Source organism: Gallus gallus, unplaced genomic scaffold, assembly GCF_016699485.2.
Source record: "Gallus gallus isolate bGalGal1 unplaced genomic scaffold, bGalGal1.mat.broiler.GRCg7b scaffold_44, whole genome shotgun sequence".
Taxonomy (NCBI): Eukaryota; Metazoa; Chordata; class Aves; order Galliformes; family Phasianidae; genus Gallus; species Gallus gallus.
In genome coordinates, this window is record NW_024095996.1 from 429,019 (window position 1) to 447,004 (window position 17,986).

Below are 17,986 nucleotides of genomic sequence, written 5' to 3' on the forward strand. Positions count from 1 at the left end.
CTTTAGAATCTAGAGGGACCCACGCCGGGCCCTCTGTCTTGACTATGACCGGAAGGGCTAGCGGCGGCGCCGTGCTGGGTCGGCTGCTCGTAAGTCCTCCCTCACCCGGGCCCAATCAGTGAGCGTGGGCGGAGCCCACGGGGTGGGTGCTGTGGGACTGCACCCCTCAGGGGTGGACCCCTGGGACGTTGGCCACGGGGCTCCGCCCCTGCACTCACCGCAGGGCGGGACGGTGCAGTCCGCCCCGTTGGGGAAGTTGCTACAGCAACAGACTGAGCTGCACTCGTTATCACAACACACGGGTTGCGCTGTACCTCCTCGGAATGCCGTACCCTCCCCCGAAGCCTGCTTATCAGCCCTGCAGGAGATGTTACCACATTCCTCCAAGGACCTTCCCCCCCCTCCCCGACTGACTTCAGTGAAGGATATAAGCCTTGAGAGGGATACGGAGGTGGGGGTGTTGTGGCCTCCACGCTTGAACAATTCGATGCAACTTCGTCCTTCTTTGCTCCCGGAGCTATCGTGGCAGGATGGGTTGTAGGGGCTGGCGCCACCTTATCTCCAGCCGGACCTGCACGAGGAATGAGACCCACTCCCGGCCCCGCAACCTCTAACCCCAATAGCTCCCTGGCTTGTTCGCTCGCAAGTTTCTCCTCGCGCGCAGCCTTCAATCCTCCCAGAATCAAACCCCAAGTTTTAAATTCCGCTGCTTTTTGAGTGACCATTGCTCGTTGGGATAAGGCAGCGGTAATTGAATCCCAATTACTGTGGTCATAAATCTCGTGGGGCGATGTTAACAGCCCCTCCCTCTCAAGCAACGAGAGGACCGCAGCTATCTCCTTCTGAGAAGGAGCATGCTTCCCGTTATAAATCTTACACGCATGAACGATCACCTTTATGACGGCTTCCATGACGCCCCCGATCCTCCTCCCGATTGAGACCAGGATCCCAGGCTCTTCTCCGGCGTGATTCCAGAGGGTATATCCGTCGCTCGTCCGCGACCTCCACCGACAGAGGGGTGACTGCAGATTCCCTCTGTCCCCGGGCTTGTCCCCCGGCTTCCACCGCCCAGCAAGTGCTAACGCTCCGCGGTGGGCTCCTGCCCCGTCAAGCAGACAGCCGACTCCTTCCCCTAAGCATCACGTCGGGGTCACCACTTGTTGCCTTTCGCAGGCAACCGTGATGTTCGTTGCTTAGGGGAGCCTGCGGCTTGGCCAAATACCGAGGTGACACCAATATGATGAGCGGCAAAATGGCGTTTATTAAGTTCTAACAAGCACTTATATATCTTTTAACCCTTCGTGTACGCCCACTGGATGGTACACGTGGCACGTACCTAACACATGGGGAGGAGCCTGACACGTTACATCCCGAGACCCCGATCACGCCTATTACAACACGGAGCGGCTCACGAGGCCACGCTGAGCCACTTCTTCCTAACAGCGCATGTGGGACCCGAGGAAAATGTCCTTGCACGTTTGGAGGCGAAAGAGAGAAGTATTCTACTGGAAGTCCGGTGCTTCTCGTGAGGCACAGTCATTGAGGCAGAAGGGACAAGTACTCATTTATGTCCCCATGCAAAGTTAGTGAGGAGGAACAAGTGAGGAGAAAATCCCCTCCCCTGCCCTCCCGTCCCCTTCTCCCTCCCTATCTTTCTCTCCTTCTTCTTCCCGTTTCCTTCCTTCCTTCTTATTTTCTTAGTCTTCTTTTTTTACTTCCTTCCCTTCCTTCTTACTCCCTTACTTTCTTTTCTTTCCTTTCCTTTCTTTCCTTCCTTTTCCTCCCTTCCTTACTTTTCCTTTCCTTTTCTATCTATTCTTCCTTCCTTTCCTTACTTTTATTACCTTCCTTTCTTTCATTTCCTTCCCTTTTTTTTTCCTTCCTTCTCTTCCCTTCCTATCTTCCCTTCCCTTCCCTTCCTTCCCTTCCCTTCCCTTCCCTTCCCTTCCCTTCCCCTTCCCTTCCCCTTCCCTTCCCTTCCCTTCCCTTCCCTTCCCTTCCCTTCCCGCACTTTGCTGCGGATCTCCCACCCCACAGCCCCACTCCCGGCCGCCATCCCCGGCTGCGTCGCAACGGCGGCAGCGCGCCCCCACTCCCCGCACGCGCCTGAAGCCGACCCCGCGGCGATCAGCGCATGCGCGGCGTCGTCTCCGGAGCAACGCGGCGTCGCCGCGGCGTGACGTCATCACGCTGCGACCCGAGGAGCCGGCCGGGCGGCAGCGGGGCGGGGCGGCCCCGGGGCTCCGAGCGCCAGCCTCAGCTTCTGCGAGTGGCGTGTGCCGGGGGGGGCGCCGGGGCGGGGAGTCCTCTCCCACCCCTCCCCTCACTTCCTCTGCCCCCCGCCTCCCCGTTCTGACCCCCGGGTCCTCTGTCTGTCCCCCTCCCTCCCGATCCTCCTCGATCCCCCCCCGCTCTCATCCCTTCTGTCTCCTTTCCCGCCCCCCCCACAGCTCTCCCCACGTTGGCCCCTCCATCCGTCTCCCCCCTCTGACTCCCCTCTGTCTGCCCCCCGGGGTCCCCCGTCTTCCCTCTTCCTTCTCCCTCCCCCCTGCTGACCCCATGTGCTGACCCCCTGGAGTCCCCTGTACTCCCCATGCCCTCCTCCCTGACCTCTGGAGTCCGCTCCCCCATTTTGACCCCCAGTATCCCCCAACGGGACCCCCTTTCTGTCTCATAGAAGCCACCCCAGCTCTCCCCTCCTCCACTCTTCCACCCCATAGAAGCCCCACTCTACACCTTCCCCCCCTCCCCGGATTCCACACAACCCCCTCTCCACCCCCAGACTCCCTTTCCACCCCACAGAAGCCCCACTAACCCTTCTTCCCCCCCCCCCCCCCTCAGCCTCCCTTTTCCCCACTTAGAATCGTGCAGAAGGAATCTGGAGACGTCCTAGAGAGGTTTGGGGCATCCAGGGGGTTCTGGACTCATGCAGAAGAGTCTGGAGATGTCCAAGGAGGATCCAGGGAGTTCCCACGTAGGTCCTGTGGGCCCCTGGAAGGGTCTGGCAGCTCCCACGATGGGCCCAGGAGCTCTGAGGAGTCTCTGAGCTGATCTGGAGATGTCCCAGTAGAGTCTGCGAGGGTCCCGGGAGTCCTCGTGTGGGTCTGAGTGGTCATCCAGAAGGGTCTGGGGATGTCCCAGAAAGGACTGGGAGGGTCCGGGGGGTCCTTAGTTGGGTTCAGAGGGTCCTGTTGTCCTCTGGAAGGGTCTGAAGATGTCCCAGGAGTGTCTTGGGTTGCCCAGGGGGTGCTCATGTGGGTCTGGGGAGTCATGGAGCCATCCAGAAGGGTCTGGTTATTGTCCCAGAGAGGACTTGGAGGGTCTGGGCGGTGCTTAGGTGGGTTCAGAGGTCCTGTTTTCTTCTGGAAGGGTCTGAAGATGTCCCGGAAGTGTCCTTGGCGTGCCCAGGGGGTTGCTCATGTGGGTCCTGGGGGGTCCTGGAGCCATCCAGAAGGGTCTGGGGGTGTCCCAGAAAGGCCCTTGTAGGGTCCAGAGAGTCCTCCTGTTGATCCATGGGGTCCGCAGATTCATCCAGAAGGGTCTGGAGATGTCCAAGAAGGATCGTGTAGGGTCCAGGGGGTCTCCAGGTGTGCCCAGAGCATCCTTGCAGTCATCCAGAAGGGTCTGGGGATGTTTCAGAGAGGACTGGAGTGTCTGGGCGGTCCTTGGGTGGGTTCTGTTGTCTTCTGGAAGGGTCTGAAGATGTCCCAGGAGTGTCTTGGGGTGTCCAAAGTGTGCTCATGTGGGTCTGGGGGGTCCTGGAGCCATCCAGAAGGGTCTGGGGATGTCCCAGAGAGGACTGGGAGGGTCTGGGCGGTCCTTAGGTGGGTTCAGAGGGTCCTGTTGTCTTCTGGAAGGGTCTGAAGATGTCCCAGATGTGTCCTGGGTGTCCAAGGGGTTGCTGTCACTGAGCCTCCCACTGTCCTTTGTCACCCCTCCAGGCCTGCCTGCAGCCGGACCCGGTGACACCGGAGCCCTCTGGCGCTGTCACCATCCTCTGTCCCGAGGACGGGAGGTGAACTCTGTGCCACCAGCAGAGGGGGACCACGGGTGACATTCAGTGTGGAACAGCCGTGACGCGGCGGCGTTGTCATTGGGTGTCACCGTCACGCAGAGGGGACAAAAGGACCCCCCCTGGGGCATTGCGTCGAAGTTGGGGACACCTGTGAGCAGCTTGAGGACTTCCCAGGGGAAGTGGGGGCACCGCGTCACCGTGTCACACCCCAAAGGTGGGGACGCCCCCACAGTGTCACACCCCCCCAAAGTTGGGGGCACCCCTGTAGTTTCACACCCCGAAGTTGGAAAAACCCCCACAGTGTCACACCCCAAGTTGGGGACACCTCTGTGTCACCCCAATGGTGTCCGACCCAAAGCTGGGGACACTCCACAGTGTCACACCCCAAAGTTGGGGACGCCCCGACAGTGTCACATCTCAAATTTGGGACAGCTCTGTGTCCCCCCAATGGTGTCAGACCCCAAAGTTGGGGACGCCCCCACAGTGTCACAGCCCAAAGTTGGGGTCTGTCCCAGAGGTGGGAGTGCCCCCACATCCCCACCATGGCGTCACATCCCAAAGTTGGGGACCCCCATCTGGGGACCCATTCTGTGCGTCCCCCAATTGCAGACCGCACTGTTCCCATGGGGTGGGGCGGGGGGCACCCTTTATTTTTGGGATTAAGTTTATTCATGATAACGGGGGTGTTGGGGGAATGCCCACCCCACTGTGAATAAAGGGCAGGAGGAGCGGGCTGTGGGGCTCCGTGTGTCACACCAGGGGGTGCTTTGGGGACACTGCAGCATCCCAGCCCCATAGCCCCCATGGCCCTATAACCACTACAGCCCCATCTCGTAGCCATCCCATATCCATATCCCATCCCATATCCCATCCTGTATCCATAACCCTTCCAATATCCAAACCATCCATATCCGTCCCACACCCATAGCCCCAAATCCATCCCATATCCGTATCCCAAATCCATCCCGTATCCATACCCTCCATGCCCATATCCGTCATCCCCATCCCATATCTCATCCCCTATCCATATCCCATCCCAACTCCATGCCAATCTCTTTTCTATCTCCACATCAACCTTATCCATCCCATAACCATCCCAAATCCATCTCATAATCCATATCTCATCCAGACCGATCCACTCTCCTATCCATCCCGTATCAATGTCCCATCCCTTATCCAATCCCATACCCCCATCCCTACAGCCATCCCACATCCATACCGCACATCCACTATCCTATCCCCATCCTGTACCCCATGTCCCATATCCATTTTCCACTCCCACAGCCTTCCCGAATCCATATCCCCGCATCCATCCCGTGTCCACCCCATATCCATTCCGTATACTTATCCCATCCTATGATCATCCCAATCCCATCCCCCATATCATATCCCATCCCAACTCCACCCCATATCGTTCCCATACCTTTGCCAAGTCTGTCCCGTACCCGTATACCCACTTCCCGCATCCCAATCCCAACCCCATCCCAATCAACCCAATCCCAATCCCACACCTCATTCCCAATCCCACATGCCGAATCCCCTACTCCAGCATCCCAATCCGTATCCCGAATCCCAATTCCAATCCCACATCCCAGCCCCATGTACCATGTGTCAATCCATCGCAATCCCAAACTCTCATATCCCAGTCCTAACCCCAATCCACACCCCCACAATCCCAATCCCCACCCCAATCCCAATCCAATGCCATCCCCTATTGCAATAGGGCACACTCCGGGCCCCTCACTCGCAGCTCCGTCCCGCCCCCATCTTCTCATTGGATGAGGTGCAGCTTCCGTCCCGCCCCCGGCCTCTCATTGGTCAGGTGCAGCTCCCGTTCCGGCCCCAGACTCTCATTGGCTGAACTGCATTTCCATCCCGCCTCCAGCCTCTCATTGGTCAGGTGCAGCTCCGTCCCGCCGCCGGACTCTCATTGGCTGGACGCGCAGCCCAGTCCCGCCCCCATCCTCTCATTGCTCAGCGGCAGCGCCGCCGGCTCCCATTGGCTGAGGCGCAGCGCGCGGGAGCGGGCCGTTGGCAGCCGGCTCGGGCCCGCCCGGCTCTCCCTCAGCCGGCGTCGCTCCGCAGCCCGGGCCGCCCCGCACGGCACCGCCGACGGAACAGCACCGGGACGGAACCGCGGCACGACGGGAGCGGTGCTGAGCTCTGCGGGTACCGGGGTGGGGAGGGGGGTGAGGGGGTTGGAGGGAGGCGGTGGGATGGAGTGCAGCCCCGGGACAGGAGAAGAGAGAACCCTGTGCGGCCATAATCCCACCTCCCTGTGGGGTTGGGAAATGGGTGTGGGATTGGGGTTCGGATGTGGGATATGGAATTAGGGCTGTGGGATCGGGATTTATGGTGTGGGATTGGAAGGTGGGGTTGGGGTTGGGATAAGGTCTGGGATATGGGATTAGGGATATCGATGAGATTGGGATGTGGGATTGGGATGTGGGGTATAGGATTCGGTGTGTGGGATTGTGATTTGCATTGGGATGGGGGCTGTGAGGTTGGGGTTGAGGTTGGGGTCGGGATATAGGATTAGTGAATTGGTATTGGCATTCCCATTGGGATGGGGGCTGTGGGGCCGGGATGGGGGCTGTTGGCCTGGATGTTGGGTTGGGATCGAGGTTAGGATGTGGGAGAATAGGATGAGGGGTGTGGGATTGGGATTTGCATTGGGATGTGGAATGTGGGGCCGGGATGTGGTCTGTGGGGTGGGATGTGGAATGTGGGCCGGGGTTGGGGGTTGGATTGAGGTCGGGATGTGGGACGTAACGAAACGTGCCCTGTCACAGGTGGGGCGTGGGTGTTGTGGGGAAGCGGCGCAGATGGAAAGCTGCGTGTGGAGCCCACAGGACGAGTTGCAGAGGCCCCTGAAGGAAAAGGAGAAGGAAGGCATTTGCAGAGGGAACAGGCTGTCCCGCTGGCCTTAGGTGTTGCTGAACGGGAGGGGTGGCCAATGCTTTCTCTTTCCACTGCCTCACGGATGGTGGCAAATGCCTTCTGGGGGTGGTTCCAGCAGTGGGAAGAAAACAGCTGGCAGCGGAGGGGGTAAACCTCTTTGGGCTGCTGAGCTGTGTGCTAGACCATAAGGAAGGTGGCTGTAAAGGTGTGTCCGTGCAGATGTCGTGTGCCCAGCAGTCGGGCCGATGAAGAGCAACAAATGAAGCGCCAGGTGGGTCGAGCTGCCAGAACTTGAGGCTTTCTTTATTTGCCCTTGCTTTGCTTTGCTTCTGCTCTGCTTTCTGTTCTTCCTTTTCACCTCTGCTTCGCATTGCTTTGCGTTGCTTTCTGGCTTTGCTTTGCTTTGCTTTATTTCTACTCTGCTTCTTCTCTCTTCGTCCCGTTGCTTTCGTGTTTCCTCTTTTTCAGTTGGTTTTAACTTGGATGTACTTTGTTGAATCTTTTCCTTCCATTTCTCTTTCTGACTGTTTAACTCAGTGCTGTTCTCTGTGTGTTCCTGCTGTGCTTTCAGCCGCCTTTCGCTTTCCCTTTCTTCCTTGGGCCGCCTTCGCTTATTGTTGTTCGTTCTGAAAAGTCTCTCTGTATTTTCTCCCTCTTTTCCAGTGGTTTTTCTGTGCTCTGCCCTTTCAGTTTCCTATTTGTTTTTGTAAATTGCATTCTTCTTTGCCTTCTTTTCCTTGCCCGTATCCTTGTCCCCTTGCCTGTCTCCTTCCTCTAGCCTTGCCCTTACTTGCTTTGCTTTGCTCTGCTTCTAATCTAATTCAGATTTCTGTACTGCTCGTTTTTGCTTTGCTTTCCATTGTTTATTTCCTTAATGTGGTTTTCTTCCTTCCAGTTCATTTCTTTGCCTTCCTTTTTTCCTTCCCCTTTCTCTTCTTATCGAATGACTTATTCGTTAGTTTCCTTTCCTTTTCAGTCCCTTTTCTTTCTTCTTATTGTTTTTTCTGTTGCTTTGCTTTGCTCTTTGGTTTTCCTTTCATACCTTTGCATTGCATTTGCATGGCTTCATGGCTTTCTCGCTTTGCTTTGGTTTCCTTTCTTCTTTGCTTGTTTGCTTTTCTTTCCGTGGCTTTGCTTGTATCCTTATGGTCATTATTTTTTTTCTTTGAACAATTTTGGATGGTAGTTTTTCTTATTGAATTCTTTGAATCCATAGCCATCATTGTAAATCCATAGCCATCATTGTAAATCCATAGCCATCATTGTAAATCCATAGCCATCATTGTAAATCCATAGCCATCATTGTAAATCCATAGCCATCATTGTAAATCCATAGCCATCATTGTAAATCCATAGCCATCATTGTAAATCCATAGCCATCATTGTAAATCCATAGCCATCATTGTAAATCCATAGCCATCATTGTAAATCCATAGCCATCATTGTAAATCCATAGCCATCATTGTAAATCCATAGCCATCATTGTAAATCCATAGCCATCATTGTAAATCCATAGCCATCATTGTAAATCCATAGCCATCATTGTAAATCCATAGCCATCATTGTAATCCATAGCCATCATTGTAAATCCATAGCCATCATTGTACATCCATAGCCATCATTGTAAATCCATAGCCATCATTGTAAATCCATAGCCATCATTGTAAATCCATAGCCATCATTGTAAATCCATAGCCATCATTGTAAATCCATAGCCATCATTGTAAATCCATAGCCATCATTGTAAATCCATAGCCATCATTGTAAATCCATAGCCATCATTGTAAATCCATAGCCATCATTGTAAATCCATAGCCATCATTGTAAATCCATAGCCATCATTGTAAATCCATAGCCATCATTGTAAATCCATAGCCATCATTGTAAATCCATAGCCATCATTGTAAATCCATAGCCATCATTGTAAATCCATAGCCATCATTGTAAATCCATAGCCATCATTGTAAATCCATAGCCATCATTGTAAATCCATAGCCATCATTGTAAATCCATAGCCATCATTGTAAATCCATAGCCATCATTGTAAATCCATAGCCATCATTGTAAATCCATAGCCATCATTGTAAATCCATAGCCATCATTGTAAATCCATAGCCATCATTGTAAATCCATAGCCATCATTGTAAATCCATAGCCATCATTGTAAATCCATAGCCATCATTGTAAATCCATAGCCATCATTGTAAATCCATAGCCATCATTGTAAATCCATAGCCATCATTGTAAATCCATAGCCATCATTGTAAATCCATAGCCATCATTGTAAATCCATAGCCATCATTGTAAATCCATAGCCATCATTGTAAATCCATAGCCATCATTGTAAATCCATAGCCATCATTGTAAATCCATAGCCATCATTGTAAATCCATAGCCATCATTGTAAATCCATAGCCATCATTGTAAATCCATAGCCATCATTGTAAATCCATAGCCATCATTGTAAATCCATAGCCATCATTGTAAATCCATAGCCATCATTGTAAATCCATAGCCATCATTGTAAATCCATAGCCATCATTGTAAATCCATAGCCATCATTGTAAATCCATAGCCATCATTGTAAATCCATAGCCATCATTGTAAATCCATAGCCATCATTGTAAATCCATAGCCATCATTGTAAATCCATAGCCATCATTGTAAATCCATAGCCATCATTGTAAATCCATAGCCATCATTGTAAATCCATAGCCATCATTGTAAATCCATAGCCATCATTGTAAATCCATAGCCATCATTGTAAATCCATAGCCATCATTGTAAATCCATAGCCATCATTGTAAATCCATAGCCATCATTGTAAATCCATAGCCATCATTGTAAATCCATAGCCATCATTGTAAATCCATAGCCATCATTGTAAATCCATAGCCATCATTGTAAATCCATAGCCATCATTGTAAATCCATAGCCATCATTGTAAATCCATAGCCATCATTGTAAATCCATAGCCATCATTGTAAATCCATAGCCATCATTGTAAATCCATAGCCATCATTGTAAATCCATAGCCATCATTGTAAATCCATAGCCATCATTGTAAATCCATAGCCATCATTGTAAATCCATAGCCATCATTGTAAAATCCATAGCCATCATTGTAAATCCATAGCCATCATTGTAAATCCCTAGCCATCATTGTAAATCCATAGCCATCATTGTAAATCCATAGCCATCATTGTAAATCCATAGCCATCATTGTAAATCCATAGCCATCATTGTAAATCCATAGCCATCATTGTAAATCATAGCCATCATTGTAAATCCATAGCCATCATTGTAAATCCATAGCCATCATTGTAAATCCATAGCCATCATTGTAAATCCATAGCCATCATTGTAAATCCATAGCCATCATTGTAAATCCATAGCCATCATTGTAAATCCATAGCCATCATTGTAAATCCATAGCCATCATTGTAAATCCATAGCCATCATTGTAAATCCATAGCCATCATTGTAAATCCATAGCCATCATTGTAAATCCATAGCCATCATTGTAAATCCATAGCCATCATTGTAAATCCATAGCCATCATTGTAAATCCATAGCCATCATTGTAAATCCATAGCCATCATTGTAAATCCATAGCCATCATTGTAAATCCATAGCCATCATTGTAAATCCATAGCCATCATTGTAAATCCATAGCCATCATTGTAAATCCATAGCCATCATTGTAAATCCATAGCCATCATTGTAAATCCATAGCCATCATTGTAAATCCATAGCCATCATTGTAAATCCATAGCCATCATTGTAAATCCATAGCCATCATTGTAAATCCATAGCCATCATTGTAAATCCATAGCCATCATTGTAAATCCATAGCCATCATTGTAAATCCATAGCCATCATTGTAAATCCATAGCCATCATTGTAAATCCATAGCCATCATTGTAAATCCATAGCCATCATTGTAAATCCATAGCCATTGTTTTGTTTTCTCTGAATATTCCTACAGATGTCTACAACTATGGGAACTCTTATACGTCACACAAATGGGTAACCCTTCACACTTATCGTTAACACAAAATGCTAACCATTCAGCACAGCTGGAAAAGGTAAATCTGAAGCCTAATGCCAAAGGGTATCCCTTAATCCTAAAGCCTGTCCCCAAATGGGAAACCCTTAACTCGTAATTCTAATCCAAAAGGGCAACCATGAAACCAAACCGAGAAGGGTACCCCGTAACTCTTATCCCTTAATCCAGCATGGAGCCCTTTACCCTTCCGTAATGGCATAACCCTTAACCCAAAGTGCTGACACTGAAGCGTAACCCTCGTGAGAAGCTGTTAACACAAACCCCAAGCCGGTAGCCTGAATGCTTCCCCCTACCCCTTTTAAAAGGGTAACCTTGAGAGCTGCCCCAAACGCAGAACGCTTGACATGTAACCCTTGAGCGCAAGCCAAGCTGGGAAGCCTTCCCCCTAAAGCGTAGCCCAAAAGGGGAACTCTCAGCTCTTAGCAATCCCACTCACCGGTCATACTTCACCAGAACCCCGAACGGGATGAGGCTGAGCTTGTCTGCTGCCAGGGCTGCTCTGAGGCCCAGGGCATGGCGAGCGGCTGCTTGGAGCACTACTCACAGCTGAGGTGCCTGGACCCAGCTGTCCTTGGGGAGGGCCTTTTGTCGTCACGGAAACGCACTGTGACAGCATAAAGGCTGCAGGGGCGCAGCTGATGTCATTCCAAGCTTCCGCGAGTCGAAGCCTCCAGGCTGTTGTTTCATCAGCTTTTGTGCTGTTTATCGTCTCTTTTGCCATTGGTTCGCTTTCCTTTGTTTCCTTGATCCTTACTTGGTTTTCTTTGCTGTTCCTTTTGCTTTGCTTTCCTTATGCTGCACGTGGAACAGCAGCATACCCCAATCCCGCTGCCATTCAGGGTGATGATGGAGGGTGAAGAACATGTCAGCGTAGGTGGCTTCCTCCCCTTTTCCCTCCCTCTGCAAAAACAACCTGAACTGCAGAAGAGTATTGTAATTCAAAGTGCCATTGACAGGCCATTTTTCACCACTTCCCAACTTGTATTACAACCCCCACTGATTACAATACTTGATTAAAGTTTTCTTGCTCACGGCCCCCAGGCTCCCGGCAATATCTCGCCAATGAGCCGAGATACATCCAAGTGGGTTCGCCTGGGAGCCTCCTTTCTCTGCGCTCCCCCCATATTGAATCTTCTTGATTCTTTCTTGTTCCCAAAGCTCCTCAACTTATCGCCAGTAGATCAGTTAACTCTGATACGTGTTCCTCCTTATAGCTCAGCTCACAACCCCAACAGAAATGCCGGTCTCCTACATTCCACTGTAATTCCTGGATGGCATTACAGCTTAAGCTTCTGACAACGAATCCAGGGTTGCAATTATTCTCAGGGTGTAACAAGCGTCCAATTACTCTCAGATCACACGATGATACCACTCACGCCTTGGGTCAGTATTTAACATTCCCTTATAGCAGCCGCTATGAAGTATCCGTTGCTGGGTCATGGAGTCTGCCCACTTGCCCAGGGCACGGAAGACCGAATTCCCAGGACAAGAGCCAGAACCAATGTCCCCAGCAACAGTAGCACTTGGTTACAAATGGAATCCACAAACAATATTTAATACTTTTATTACAGACGCACTTAACAGTTACAAAGATAAGAACAACGACACAGTTCCTATCCGGAAAAGATGAAAATCGGTTCTGGCATTTGCCCACCCTGTCTGACCAGTCACTTTAAGCTCTTCAGTAACAGTTTGCAGCCGTCTCCCTCGCAGGAGAACGAAACCATGGATCCGACACACTGTTCAGCTTCCATCTTTCCAAAGCTCACACAGCTCACGTTCCCGAGCGCGCTGTGGTCTCTCTCTCGGGATACCTTGCGCGCTTTACCTGTGAGGTTCTCAGGATTTTCGGGATACCCCCCTAAGTGGGACCCCCCTCCGAGGGCTGTACTCCCCAGCCATCGCGATCACCCAACCGTTACCTGTGGATCCACCCTCGGGGGGAGCACTCTCGCTCCTTCAACCCTGCGTAGGACGTCTCCTCACGTCTTATGGGGCCTGTACCTGTAACATACCTGGTCTGTGCCGGAGCTCTTTCCCTGCCCGCAGTGGATGTGTCAGCCTGGGGAGTCTCCTCAAAAGAAATTGTTTTCAGGGCGCACCAGAAGCGTCCCTGGTCTGACCAGCTCTGCGGTCCAGCAAAGAGTTTTCCTGCCTGGCTCGCCAAAACTGACTTGCAGAACAAACCCTAAACCACGCAGTAGTTGTTCAGCCGGTACGATTTATTCGGCCGGCCCGATGCTGGGGGGATAACTCCTTTCTAGCCTGCACACGGATAGCAGGTGAACATCCCTCTTATAGAGGGAACACCTGCATATTACAATTGACTTCAGTACACTGTTCCACAGGTATTCTTCACACCAAACACCACCCCTAACTATCAGCCCCATATCGTTCCCATTGTTCATGCTCAGCTACTCCTAACAACCTAACGGATTAGCCTTTTATTCATCACCGTCCTCATCCACTCCCTCAGCTCTGGCAGGATTCAAGCACGAAGGAGGCTGACCCTGAGCCAGGGCATGTGGAGCAATTGCTCCCAGCTGCTGGCCACGAAGGGCAGCAGAGGCCTCCGGAGACGTGTAACTGTGCCATCTCCATGCCTTTGGGCAGGATGCTGCACTTTGCAGCAGCCCACCGCAGCTCTCTGGGAGCTCCCGACATTATGGGGTGTTGTGGGGCCAATGGAATGGTTATGGGCTCTGTGGGTGTCTGTGGGGAACTATGAGTCTCTTGGGTGCCCTATGAGCTCTTGTGCAGCTCTCTGGGATCTTATGGGGTAGTACTGGGCTCTGTGGGATGCGCTCTATAGGGTCCTATGGGGTGTCTACGGGGTTCCAAGGTGAGGTTACGGAGCTCTGTTGGGCGGCTATGGGGCTCTCTGGGGGCTCTCTGGGTCTTATGGGGCTCTATAGCAGAGCTTTCCCTGGGGGCTCTCCAGAAGAAGCGGTGGGCAGAAACTTCCTGAGACAGCAAACTCTTTGGGGGCACTGCTGAATCGCTCAATAGCAAAACCAGCTTGCAGAAGAATTTGGATTATTTGCTCTCCTTTCTCAAAAACATTCTCTGCGGTATCGCCCCACACAGCAATATCATCAAGTGTACTGCAGGTGCTCGGGAGCGCCGCCCTGTTCCAATACGGTTTGGATCAACCCATGGCAAATGGTTGGGCTGTGTTTCCATCCCTGGGCAAACAGTTCCAGGTATACTGAACAACCCACCAGGTGAAGGCAAACTGCTGGCCTGCATTCTGTGGCCAGAGGAATGGAAAAGAAGGCAGTAGCAATGTCAGTGGTGGCATAGCACTTGGCTGCTTTTGACTCTGGTTCCTACTGGAGTTCTAGCATGTTCGGCACAGCAGCACTCAGTGGGGGTGTGACTTCATTCAGGCCACGGTAGTCTACCGTCAGCCTCCATTCTCCACTGGCTTTACGCACTGGCCGTATGGGTTGTGGGTAAAAGGTGAGTGGGTTCTGCTGATCGCTCCCTGACTCTCTATCTAATCAACTTCAGAATGGGGAGCGAGGAATCCCTGTTGGTGCAGTACTGCTGCCTGTGCACTGTTTTTGTGGCAGTCGGCACCTGCTGCTCTTTTACTTGCAGCAGCCCCACAACAGATGGGATCTTCTGACAGGCCAGGAAGAAGAGACGGCTGCTTCATGTCGTCTGTATCTCCAGCAGCTATTCCAAAGGCCCATCAATACCCTTAGGATCCTTGGAAATGCCCCCTTCTGAGGCAATCGATATCAAGCATGCATGGAGCCCCTGGGCCAGTCACAATAGGGTGTTTTTGCCAGTCTGTACCAGGGAGGCGTATTTGGCCTCCAACACAGTCAATTTTGAGAGCCCCACTCACTCACAAATATGGATTGATTCTGTCCCTTCATGACTCGAGGGCATTAGAGTGCACTGTGCACCGCTATCCACCAGTGCCTGATATTTGTGTGGTTCTGATGTGCGGGCCATCGGATCCACACCGTCCAATAAACTCTATTATCCCTTTCCCCGCCCCGCCTGAGGGCAGGGCCCCTCTGTTCATTACCTGTGGTAACTGGAGCGACTACACCGCTGCGTGATCTGCTTTGTAATTCTCTCACCCGCGCTCGCAGTACAGGAGGAGTGGTTTGGTCATGCCACTTCCTCATGTCTTCTCCCACGGTCATGGAGGTAATGCCACAAGGCCATCCACGATGTGATCTTACTAGCGTTCCTTGCTTGAGCAGGAAAGCATTTGCCTTCAGTAGCTGAGATTTTTGATGATACAGGTGAGGAGGAAGGTCCATCAGCTTTCATTAATGGATTTCCGTTAGTTTGATCAGTCCCTTCATTAGGCCCCTTTGCTTATCCTGATCTTCATCACACATTTCTGATACTACTACGGCTTTGTCACGATGAATCAGTAGAGACACCTGCTCTTGCACTTCATCCAGTCTGTCTGCTACTTGTGAGACGGCTGAAATGGAAGCGTGAGTTGGGGGTAGATGTTGTTCCTAGTTTTGAAGTGTAAGAATTAATTCCAAAACTGGGGGCCTGTTCTGTTGGTCCTCGTATCTGTCAAACATTGTGCTGGTGTGGGGGCGTATCTTTCTGGTGCTGTTCTGGTGAGATTCCGCCATATATCAGGCATTGTCCTCACTCTCTCAGGATCGTGGTCTTGGCGTGGATCGTTAGGAACAAAATTAGGGTCATACAACATTTCCACCATGGCTATTTTCCTCAAATACTGGATACCTTTTGCAATTGTATCCCACGTTTTCATACAGGCTTCAGATATCTTTGTAGGGATACCTTTCCCTCACAGCTATTCACATTGGTTTCCAGAGGGTTGCAGCTCCATCAAAACATCATCTAATCCCTCTGCCATTAGATTTCTCTCTGGCAATGTCTCTAGTTGGCGGGCTTCGTACCATCTGGAGACAAGCTACTGGCCCTGCCATGCCAACAGTGAAGCAACCAGGTGACAAGAGTTTGTTCGAGCGCCATGTCAGCTCCTTCCTTGAGCCTTGGATTTCAGTCATCTTCAGAGGCCGACAAACAGTGGTAATAGAGACTCCGTCTTCATCACTCTCCTTTCCATGTCTCTTAATTTTTCCGGTTGCCTTTCTTGACGATGGTGGCTCTGAGGAGGGCCCCTCGCCTGGACCCTCCTCTACCTCCTCCTCTGCTTCTTTTAGCCGTTCTAGAAGCGAGGGACACCTGCGTCCCCTTCTTGCCTTCCACAGGGGCAGCTGACACTGTTACTGGTGTCTCCTGTGATTGATCAGACTTGACTTGGAGATTTCCCCCTTTGGCTTGAACCTCAGCTCGGAAAACTCTCTCTCCAGAACAGTATCATATAGAGTGTGGTAGCACAAGCCAAGCCCCACGTAAGTCGTACCTCCTTAGATCAAATCATACCACATTGTAGGAAATCAGCAGGAGAAATGCGACAACCATAGTAGATGATCAGCAAATCTCGTTTATCCACACATTTATAGTGTGGATAATAGGCTCATACACATTCCTAAAGTGGAGCTCAGGATTGGCTCGCTAGTCACTGTCAACTAGCCTATCTTTGTGCTCTGTGGTTATCTCTCAGCAAACACTCCCTTACAGACTTCTCAAAACACTGTTGCCAGCTTTCTCCATCGGCATCCTGTTTTGTTCTAGTTCTCATACCTGACCTTGCGCGTAACAAGGTTGCTTAACCAGCTGCACAGTGTCTGCATGGCTTTTCTCAGTCAGCCAGTCATCAATAAATCTCTCCACACCACATTGCATAAAAGTACCAGGCAGGTGTCTCCATCAGGGCCCTTATTTGGCTATATATGAGCACAATTCCACAGCAAGATGTTAACTATAGGCCAATAATTGGCAAAGAACAGGGTGGCTTTTAGTCCCTTACACAGCGCTCTACAATAAAGGGCAGACTCATAGCTGGTAGCTGCTAAAAGGGAGGGGAAAAAAAAAACAAGGAGCCAGTCAGCCCTGGGAGCACAGCTGAAGGCTTTTTCCATGTCAGAGAGGGGAGATTTAGATGGGACGTCAGGAGGGAAATCCTTGACCTGCCCTCTGCAATGTGCTGCCCAGAGAAGCCATGGATTCCCCATTCCTCGAGGCGTTGGAGACCTGGTTGGATGGGGCCCTGAGCAGCGTGATGGAAAGGGTGGCAGCCCTGTCATCCAACGGCAGGGAGTTGGACTGGGATGGTCTGTAATGTCCGTTCAGACCTCAGCCGTCCTAAAGCTCTATGAGATAACTCTGTCAGGAAAGCAAAGCTTGGCAGGCTTTGAGAAGTGCCAGAGGCAAAGGTGAGGTAGTGAAGCTGTCTGCCTACATACCCATGGTTTTTAGAGTCCAACTGGGCATCCAGGTGGAGCGTTCCACCACCTCCTCGACTGCATCTCTTGGCAGCTGCACAATTTCCTGGCAACAAATAGGGAATGGAGATACAGCAGTATCTGTTATTCTATTATTATTTGAGAGCCAAATAATTGTCATTTTCAGCTCCTGCCTCTTCCCCTCCAGGACAAACCGGTGAGTTCCTGAAGGCAAAGGCAAAGCAAGTCTTGTTCAGCGCTGCCCACCCCGCAGGTCAGAGCTCCAGTGCCATGAGGTGAAGGATTCTGGGGGTTGTGCCCTTCCTTATCCCTCCACCCCTTTCATTCCTTTGCTTTGGCAAGGGCTGCCTTACACCGTCAAGACAGGAAAGGCTGGAGCCCTGGGCACAAGGCAAAGGCATGCAAAGAGCGCACAGCCAGCTGAGGCCACACCCAGAGCCAGCTGCGTGGCAAGGAAGTGTTCTTAGCCCAGACACGGGAGCTCATGCACAGGTCCTGCTGACACCAGCTGGAAGAGAAAGGCATTCGATGGGAGGAAGCACCAGGAGCACGGATCCAAGGAGCTTCCCAGGGAACTGCTGGCAAGAATGTCCTGCTGCTTCCCAGCAGTTTGCAGAGAACCGCTGCCCAAAGTTGGGCTCTTAAGCCCTCTGCATCCTGCAGAGCATCTGCTGCTTCTTT

At 51.3% G+C, this 17,986-nt stretch overlaps 1 long non-coding RNA gene across 1 annotated transcript; it reads left to right on the forward strand.

Moving 5' to 3' along the window:
* The first annotated feature begins 7,118 nt into the window (after nucleotides 1-7,118).
* Nucleotides 7,119-12,015, forward strand: LOC112530933. Its single transcript, XR_005843510.1, has 2 exons — nucleotides 7,119-7,187; nucleotides 10,905-12,015. It is a non-coding gene; the product is annotated as an uncharacterized LOC112530933 (long non-coding RNA).
* Nucleotides 12,016-17,986: the final 5,971 nt, after the last annotated feature.